The sequence below is a fragment of the Panthera leo genome, chromosome D2 (genome assembly GCF_018350215.1).
Source record: "Panthera leo isolate Ple1 chromosome D2, P.leo_Ple1_pat1.1, whole genome shotgun sequence".
Lineage (NCBI taxonomy): Eukaryota > Metazoa > Chordata > Mammalia > Carnivora > Felidae > Panthera > Panthera leo.
The window spans coordinates 47,060,975-47,071,333 of record NC_056689.1 but is presented as its reverse complement, the minus strand read 5'-3'; positions in this window follow the sequence as shown (position 1 = coordinate 47,071,333).

The window sequence follows — 10,359 nt, the reverse complement described above, 5'->3', positions numbered from 1 at the left end:
TGGTTTAGAGAAGGTAGGGAATGGGGAGGGAGAACAAACTAAACATGTAGAAGATGAAATATCTGCCTCCATTGGACAGATTTTCTTTGGAGCACTAGGCGATGTTTGCAAATCTGTTGGCATGTCCACTCTAGCTTTTGTTGGTTTTGCTTCCCCGCAGAGATGCTGGGAAAGGTGCAGGACGGGAGGGATGTTTTGCTTTCTGCAAAGCATTTATTCATTTATCCCTTCTTAGAGTACTTTCTCTGTGCTACACTCTGGGGCCTGGGTGAAAGTTATGTTGGAGGTAACTGTGGAGGGTTGTGGGAGTCAAGGAGGCCTCCCTGGAGGAGGTGGTATTTGAAGGAAGAAGAGTCCTAAAGGAGAACCAGGAGAGATGAACCTCTCATGGAGCAGACCTAGAAATACCACAGGGTTGGGGTGGGGTAGCCTAAAGGAACAATCAGCCTGAAGTTGGAGAACAGTCTGTTGAGTTCCATCAGCCTCAAACAGAGCTTATTGGGATATGCTTTGAACCACACCGCAGGAGCAGGAGCATTCTTTTCTTAAATGTTTATTTTTGAGAAAGAGAGACAGAGCATGAGCAGGGGACAGGCAGAGAGAGAGGGAAACACAGAATCCGAAGCAGGCTCCAGGCTCTGAGCTGTCAGCACAGAGCCCGACACGGGGCTTGAACTCACAAACTGTGAGATCATGACCTGAGTCGAAGTCGGACGCTTAACCAACTGAGCCACCCAGGCATTCCCATACCACAGGAGCATTCTAAGTGACATAAAGTAAAAATAATTACAGCTGCCTGTATCATGTGTCTGTTGTGTCCTGGACCCGCTGCCGGGGTTTTGCATATGTTACTAAATACTGTTTAACCTTCATCATGGCTTTGCATGCGGGGAATATGCCCATTTTATAGACAAAGAAATTGAGGTTCGCATGAAATTATTTGCCCAGGGTCACTTGCCAAGTGGACTTGGCCTCTGCCCATAAGACCGCATTGCTGCCCTTGGGAAATCAGCTCTTCCCATATCATGTGTTCCTGGCTCTGTGGAGACCCAGTGGTCTGGGCTCTCCCTGCAGTCGGGCTGTGGCCAGCAGGGATGCACCTGGGCTAGGCATAGTGCCTTCATACTCAGGAGGCGGATGGTTGGGCTGTCCTGCCTAAAGCACACATTGCCCCTTCTTCACTCTCAAGTGTAGAAAGGCTACACACAGGCTGGTGAAGACCAGCTGGTGAGATCACTGACCTGAGGAAAACCAACCTCATGAAACGAGGGGTCTAAACTCCACAAACAAGAACTAATGCTGGGAAGTGAAATTGAGCTTACAAAACAAAGGCTTCAAATGAACTGAAATAACTTCCGGGGGGCAAGGAGGATATTGCTACTATGAAACAATAACAGACAATGACTATATAGACATTTAGAAAACACCAAATATTGCCCAAATAACCTCAATGGATGGCCTGAATAGCAGAACGGACACAGCTGCAATGCGAAATAATACATTTGGAGATGAGGCCAAGGAACGCTCCAAAAAATGCAGAACAGTGAACAAAGATGTATTTAAAAGAATGCTTTAAAGAGTAAGTATAGATCCTGCAGTTCTGACATACATGTAACAGGAGTCCCAGGAGGAGAAAGCATGAGGGGATCTTGTGGTGATGGAAATATTCTTTTGACTGTACAATGTCAGAGTTGCGGTTGTGACATTTTACTGTAGTTTTTCAAGATGTTATCATTGTAGAAATTTGATCAAGGCTACACGGGATATATTTCTTACAACTGCATGCAGCTGGAGAATTATAAGAAATAAAGGGGTTTCGTTTAAAAATGAATTATTTGCTTCCAGTTATCAAGTTGGGAAAACTTGTATAATTTGGATACAGATCCTTTATCAGATATATGTTTTACGGATATCATCAGTCTGTGGCTGGTAGTTTAATATTTTCTAATAGTTAAAGATTTTTATTTTCATGGAGTCCAATTTATCATTTTTAATGGTTTATAATATTTTTGTATTCTAAGTAAAAAATTGTTCCTTAACCTGATGTCACAAAGATTTTCTCCTAGACAGTTCATAGTTTTATGTATGTATGTACGTATGTATGTTTATTTGTTTTTGAGAGAGACAGAGAGTGTGAGGGGCTGAAAGAGAGGGAGACACAGAATCCAAAGCTGTCAGCACAGAGCCTGACACAGGGCTTGAACTCACAAACTGCAAGATCATGGCGTGCGCCAAAGTCAGACACTTAACCAACTAAGCCACTGAGGCGCCGCCCCAAGTTCATAGTTTTAAATTTAAGCCTATAAACATACATTCTGAGTTGCTTTGCAGGTGGTATGAGGTAAGGGTCAAACTTTAGTATTTTCTATATAATACCCAACTGATCCTCAAACACCTTTAAAAAGACTATCCTTTATTCATTGAATTAACTTCACACCTTTGTGAAAGTATAGTTAATTATATAGCATCAAGAATATGAAAACGTAAAAAGACACACTATCAATGTATAAAAAATTACTGAGATAATTAAAAAAGATCTAACAAATGGAGAGTTATGCCATGTTCAGAGATGAAAAAAATTTAATATTGTTAAACACCAGTTCTCCCCAAATTGATCTATATTCATACAATCCCCATCTAAATTACATTAAGCTGTTTTGTAGAAATTGACAAGTTGATTCTAAAATTTGTATGTAAATATTTAAGAACATAGAAGAACACTATATAGTTTCAAGATTTGTTATAAACTATAACAGAAGTCTGCTGGGATATTGAATGGAATTGTGTTGAATGTATATCTCAACTTTAGGAAAAAACCTTCCAATCAATGAATATGTTCTATATTTATGAATATATTCTATATCTATGTTCCATTTATTTATATCTTTAAATTTTACTCAGCAGTGTTTTGTAGTTTTTCAGTGTACAGGTATATCACATATGTAATTAAGTTTATCTGTGAAATATTTTTAGCCATCATAAATGGTAGTAAAATTTTAAGTTTATACTCTTTCATTGTTTATATTTGAATGAAATTAATTTTTATATGATGTAATCATGCTTATTATTTCGAATGGCTTTAAAAAATTTTTTTTTAACATTTATTTATTATTGAAAGACAGAGAGAGTCAGAGCGTGAGCAGGGGAGGGGTAGAGGGAGAGGGAGACACAGAATATGAAGCAGACTCCAGGCTCCGAGCTGTCAGCACAGAGCCTGACATGGGGCTTGCACTCACAAACTGCAAGATCATGACCTGAGCCGAAGTTGGATGCTTAATCGACTGAGCCACCCAGGCGCCCCTTTTAAAAAAATTTTTTTAACGTCTAATGGCTTTTTAAAAATAGATCTTGGATTTTCTACAAAAACAATCATATTATCTGCAAAGAAAGTCTTATGTCTTCCTTTGCAATCTTTATATATTTTATTTTTCTAGCCTTCCTGCACTGTCTAGGGCTTCCTATAATATGTTGAATACAAGTTGTAAGAAGTTACCTTATTCCTGTTCTTAGAAGGAAAGCATTTAGTCTTTCATCATACAGCATGATGTTAACCAAAGTATTTTCTTGGGTCCCTTTAACAGGTTAGTAAAATTTCTTCTATTCTGGTTTGCTGAGAGTTTTTCTAAGGGATGGATGTAGGATCTTAGCAATTCTTCCCTCCATTTATTGACATCATATTTTTCTTTCTTAGTCTGTTAATATGGTAGATTGGCTTAAAAATTTTTTTTAATGTTTATTTCTTTTTGAGAGAGACACACACAGTGAAACTGGGGGAGGCACAGAGAGAGGGAGACACAGAATCTGAAGCAGGCTCCAGGCTCCAAGCTGTCAGCACAGAGCCTGACGCGGGGCTCAAACCCACGAGATGTGAGATCGTGACCTGAGCCGAAGTTGGCCCCTTAACCAACTGAGCCACCCAGGCACCCCAACTTGGCTTTTGAATATTAAGTCAACTTTGTATTCCTGGAATAAACTCATTGGTTTATGATGTGTTATCAATTTGCTTATTGATAGGCTTGATTTATTAAATTTTGGTTTAGGATTTTTGTTTCTGTGTTTTTGAGGGATATTGTTCTATAGTTTTCTTTCTTGTAGTGTCTTTGTCAGATTTTTATATCAGTGTTCCATCATCTATTTTCTGGAAGAGATTGTGTAGATATGGCATTTAATTCTTCTTTAAATGTTTTAGAATTAACCAGTGAAGCCACTTGGGCTTGAACTTTCTTTTTGTGGAAAGGTTTTAAACTAGGAATTCAATTTCTTTAATTAATTTGGGGCTATTCAACATTATCTGTTTTCTCTTGAGTGAGTTTTGATAGTTTGTTATGGGCCGAATTGTGTTGCCCCAAAATTAAAATGTTTAAGTCCTAACCCTCAGTACTCTAGAATGTGACTGTATTTAGAGATCTGGCCCTTGATGTGGCAATTAAGTTAAAATGAGACGTTAGAGTGGGCCCTAATCAAATATATGACAGGTGTCCTTATAAGAAGAGATTGTGACACATACAGAAGAAGAACATGTGAAGATACAGGGGGAAGATGGCAATCTACAGACCAAGGAGAGAGGCTTCAGAAGATACCAACCCTGTTGATGCTTTGAATTGGACTTCTAGCTTCCAGAATTTTAAGAAAATAAATTTATATTGTTTAAGGCATCCAGTCTTGGTACTTTGTTATGGCAATCCTAGCAAGTAATACAAGATCTTTCAAGGAATTTTGTCCACTTCACCAAGTTGTTGAATTTATTAGCATAGAATTGTTTATCAAAATGCAAAGAGATACCACCTCACATTATAATGGGTACTATTTTTTTTAATTTTATTTTTTATTTTTAAAAATTTATATCCAAATTAGTTAGCATATAGTGAAACAATGATTTCAGGAGTAGATTCCTTAATGCCCCTTACCCATTTAGCCCATCCCCTCTCCCACAACCCCTCCGGTAACCCTCAGTTTGTTCTCCATATTTATGAATCTCTTCTGTTTTGTCCCCCTCCCTGTTTTTATATTATTTTTGTTTCCCTTCCTTTATGTTCATCTATTTTGTCTCTTAAAGTCCTCATATGAGTGAAGTCATATGATTTTTGTCATTCTCTGACTCACTAATTTCACTTAACATAATACCCTCCAGTACTATCCACGTAGTTGGAAATGGCAAGATTTCATTCTTTTTGATTGCCGAGTAATACTCCATTGTATAGATACACCACATCCTCTTCATCCATTCATCCATGATGGACATTTGGGCTCTTTCCATACTTTGGCTATTGTGCATAGTGCTGCTATAAACATGGGGGTGCACGTGTCCCTTCAAAACAGCACACCTGTATCCTGTGGATAAATACCTAGTAGTGCAATTGCTGGGTCACAGGGTAGTTCTATTTTTAGTTTTATGAGGAACCTCCATACTGTTTTCCAGAGTGGCTGCACCAGCTTGCATTCCCACCAACAGTGCAAAAGAGATCCTCTTTCTCCTCATCCTCGCCAACATCTGTTGTTGCCTGAGTTGTTAATATTAGCCATTCTGACAGGTGTGAGGTGGTATCTCTTTGTGGTTTTGATCTGTATTTCCCTGATGATGAGTGATGTTGAGCATTCTTTCATGTGTCGGTTGGCCATCTGGATGTCTTCTTTGGAGAAGTGTCTATTCATGTCTTTTGCCCATTTCTTCACTGGATTATTTGTTTTTTGGGTGTTGAGTTTGATAAGTTCTTTATAGATTTTGGATACTAACCCTTTATCTGATATGTCATTTGAAAATATCTTCTCCCATTCTGTCGGTTGCCTTTTAGTTTTGCTGATTGTTTCCTTCGCTGTTCAGAAGGTTTTTATTTTGATGAGGTCCCAGTAGTTCATTTTTGCTTTTGTTTCCCTTGCCTCCAGAGACATGTTGAGTAAGAAGTTGCTGCGGCCATGATCAAAGAGGTTTTTCCCTGCTTTCTCCTCGAGGATTTTGATGGCTTCCTGTCTTACATTGAAGTCTTTCATCCATTTTGAGTTTATTTTTGTGTATGGTGTAAGAGAGTGGTCCAGGTTCATTCTTCTGCATGTTGCTGTCCAGATTTTCAAGCACCACTTGCCGAAGAGACTGTCTTTATTCCATTGGATATTCTTTCCTGCTTTGTCAAAGATTAGTTGGCCATATGTTTGTGGATCCATTGCTGGGTTCTCTATTCTGTTCCATTGATCTGAGTGTCTGTTTTTGTGCCAGTACCATACTGTCTTGATGATTACCACTTTGTAATATAGCTTGAAGTCCAGGATTGTGATGCCTCCTGCTTTGGTTTTCTTTCTCAAGATTGCTTTGGCTATTCGGGGTCTTTTCTGGTTCCATACAAATTTTAAGATTGTTCTAGTTCTGTGAAGAAGGCTGGTGTTATTTTGATAGGGATTGCATTGAATATGTAGATTGCTTTGGGTAATATTGACATTTTAACAATATTTGTTCTTTCTATCCAGGAGCATGGAATCTTTTTCCATTTTTTTGTGTCTTCTTCAATTTTCTTTCATAAGCTTTCTATAGTTTTCAGTGTATAGCTTTTTCACCTCTTTGGTTAGATTTATTCCTAGGTATTTTATGTTTTTTTGTGCCACTGTAAATGGGATCGATTCCTTGATTTCTCTTTCTGTCACTTCATTGTTGGGTGTATAGGAATGCAACCAATTACTGTGCATTGATTTTATATCCTGCAACTTTCCTGATTCATAAATCAGTTCTAGCAGTTTTTTGGTGGAATCTTTTGGGTTTTCCATATAGAGTATCATGTCATTTGCGAAGAGTGAAAATTTGACCTCCTCCTGGCCGATTTGGATGCCTTTTATTTCTTTGTATTGTCTGATTGCAGAGGCTAAGACTTTCAATACTATGTTGAATAACAGTGGTGAGAGTGGACATCTCTGTCTTGTTCCTGAGCTTAGGGGGAGAGCTCTCAGTTTTTCCCCATTGAGGATGATTAGCGTTGGATCGTTCATATATGGCTTTTATGATCTTGAGGTATGCTCCTTGTATCCCTACTTTGAGGGTTTTCATCAAGAAAGGATGCTGTATTTTGTCAAATGCTTTCTCTGCATCTGTTGAGAGGACCCTATGGTTCTTGTCCTTTCTTTTATTGATATGATGAATCACGTTAATTGTTTTGCGGATATTGAACCAGCCCTGCATCCCAGGCATAAATCTCGCTTGGTCGTGGTGAATAATTTTTTTAATGTATTGTTGGATCTGGTTGGCTAATATCTTGTTAAGGATTTTTGCATCCATGTTTATCAGGGAACTTGGCCTATAGTTTTCCTTTTTAGTGTGGTCTCTGTCTGGTTTTGGAATCAAGGTAATGCTGGCTTCATAGAAAGAATTTGGAAGTTTTCCTTCCATTTCTATTTTTTGGAACAGTGTCAAGAGAACAGGTGTTAACTCTTCCTTAAATGTTTGGTAGAATTCCCTTGGAAAGCCGTCTGGCCCTGGACTCTTGTGTTTTGGCAGATTTTTGATTACTAATTCGATTTCCTTACTGGTGATGGGTCTGTTCAAATTTTCTATTTCTTCCTGTTTCAGTTTTGGTAGTGTAGTGTTTCTAGGAATTTGTCCATTTCTTCCAGATTACCCATTTTATTGGCATATAATTGTTCATAATATTCTCTTATTATTGTTTTTGTTTCTGTTGCGTTGTGTTGGTGATCTCTCCTCTTTCATTCTTGATTTTATTTATTTGGGTCCTTTCCTTTTTCTTTTTGATCAAACTGGCTACTGGTTTATCAATTTTGTTAATTCTTTCAAAGAACCAGCTTCTGGTTTCACTGATCTGTTCTACTGTTTTTTTGGTTTCAATAGCCTTAATTTCTGCTCTAATCTTTATTATTTCTTGTCTTCTGCTGTTTTTGGGTTTTATTTGCTGTTCTTTTTCCAGCTCCTTAAGGCATAAGGTTAGGTTGTGTATCTGAAATCTTTCTTCCTTCTTTAGGAAGGACTGGGTTGCTGTATACTTTCCTCTTATGACTGTCTTTGCTGCGTCCCAGAGGTTTTGGGCTGTGGTGTTATCGTTCTCATTGACTTCCATATACTTTTTAATTTCCTCTTTAACTATTTGGTTAGACCATTCATTCTTTAGTAAGATGTTCTTCAGTCTCCAAGTATTTGTTACCTTTCCAAAATTTTTCTTCTGGTTGATTTTGAGTTTTATAGCGTTGTGGTCTGAAAATATGCACAGTATGATCTCGATTTTTTTGTACTTACTTAGGGCTGATTTGTGTCCCAGTATATGGTCTATTCTGGAGAATGTTCCATGTGCACTGGAGAAGAATGTATATTCTTCTGCTGTAGGATGAAATGTTCTGAATATATCTGTTAAGTCCATCTGGTTCAGTGTGTCATTCAAAGCCAATGTTTCCTTGTTGATTTTTTGATCAGATGATCTGTCCATTGCTGTGAGTGGGGTGTTGAAGTCTCCTACTATTATGGTATTATTATCGATGAGTTTCTTTATGTTTGTGAATAATTGATTTATATATTTGGGTGCTCTCACATTTGGAGCATAAATGTTTACAATTGTTAGGTCTTCTTGGTGGATAGACCCCTTAATCATGATATAATGCCCTTCTTCATCTCTTGTTACGGTCTTTATTTTAAAGTCTAGATTGTCTGATATAAGTATGGCTACTCAGGCTTTCTTTTGTCAACGATTAGCATGATAGATGGTTCTTCATCCCCTTACTTACCATCTGAAGGTGTCTGTAGGTCTAAAGTGGGTCGCTTGTAAACAGCAAATAGATGGATCTTATTTTCTTATCCATTCTGTTACCCTATGTCCTTTTATTGGAGCATTGAGTCCATTGACGTTTAGAGTGGGTACTGAAAGATATGAATTTATTGCCATTATGTTGCTTGTAGAGTTGGAGTTTCTGGTGGAGTTTTCTGGTCCTTTCTAATCTTTGTTGCTTCATATATATATATATATATATTTTTTTTTTTTCTTCATCTTTTCTCCCCTCAGAAAGTCCCCCTTAAAATTTCTTGCAGGGCTGGTTTAGTGGTCACAAACTCCTTTAATTTTTGTTTGTCTGGGAAACTGTTTATCGATCCTTCTATTTTGAATAAATACAGCCTTGCTTGATAAAGAATTCTTGGCTGCATATTTTTCTGATTCAGCACACTGAATATATCCTGCCACTCCTTTCTGGCCTGCCAAGTTTCTGTGGATAGGTCTGCTGCAAACCTGATCCGTCTTCCCTTGTATGTTAGGGACTTTTTCCCCTTGCTGCTTTCATGATTCTCTCCTTGCCTGAGTATTTTGTGAATTTGACTATGATATGCCTTGTTGATGGTCGGTTTTTGTTGAATCTAATAGGGGTCCACTATGCTTCCTGGATTTTGATGTCTGTGTCTTTCCCCAGGTTAGGAAAGTTTTCCTCTATGATTTGCTCACATAACCCTTCTACCCCTATTTCTCTTTCTTCCTCTTCTGGGACCCCTATTGTTCTGATGTTGTTCCTTTTTAATGAGTCACTGATTTCTCTAATTCTTAAATTGTGCTCTTTTGCCTTAATCTCCCTCTTTTTTTTTTTTTTTTTTTTTGGCTTCATTATTCTCCATAAGTTTGTCCTCTATATCGCTGATTCTCTGTTCTGCCTCATCCATCCTTGCTGTTGCTGCATCCATCTGTGATCACAGCTCAGTTATAGCATTTTTAATTTCATTCTGGCTATTTTTGACTTCTTTTATCTCTGCAGAAAGGGATTCTAATCTATTTTCGACTCCAGCTAGTGTTCTTATTATCGTGATTCTAAATTCTGGTTCAGACCATTGCTTGTATCTATGTTGGTTAAATCCCTGGCTATCATTTCTTCCTGCTCTTTCTTTTGGGGTGAATTCTTTCATTTTGTCATTTTGAAGGGAAAAAAGGAATTAATGAGGTAGAAAAGTTAAAATTAAATAAATTAAAATTAAAAAAATTAAAACTAAAAAATGTTAAAATTAAAAAATTAAAAACACAAACACACACAAAAATCGAATAAATGATGCTAGATTCTAGGTGTGTTTTGTCTGGGTGTTGAAAGTGGTTTGACAGATTAGAGAAAAAAGTGGGGGGGAGAAAAAAAATAAAATCGTTTGAGAATTTGAAAAAATGAATACACTGAAGTAGACTAAAATGAGATGATGGGGGTAAGATAGAATTTGATAAAATATACACAAAAGTAAAGAATAGAGTAGAAAAAAATTAAAAATATTTTTAATAAAAATTAAAAATAAAGATGAATTTTTCTTTTTCTGTATTTAAGAAAAAGAAAAGAAATGAAAAAGAAAAAAGATGAAAAAAGAAAAAAGAAATCATTTGAAAATTTGAAAAAGTGAACACACTGTAGTAGACT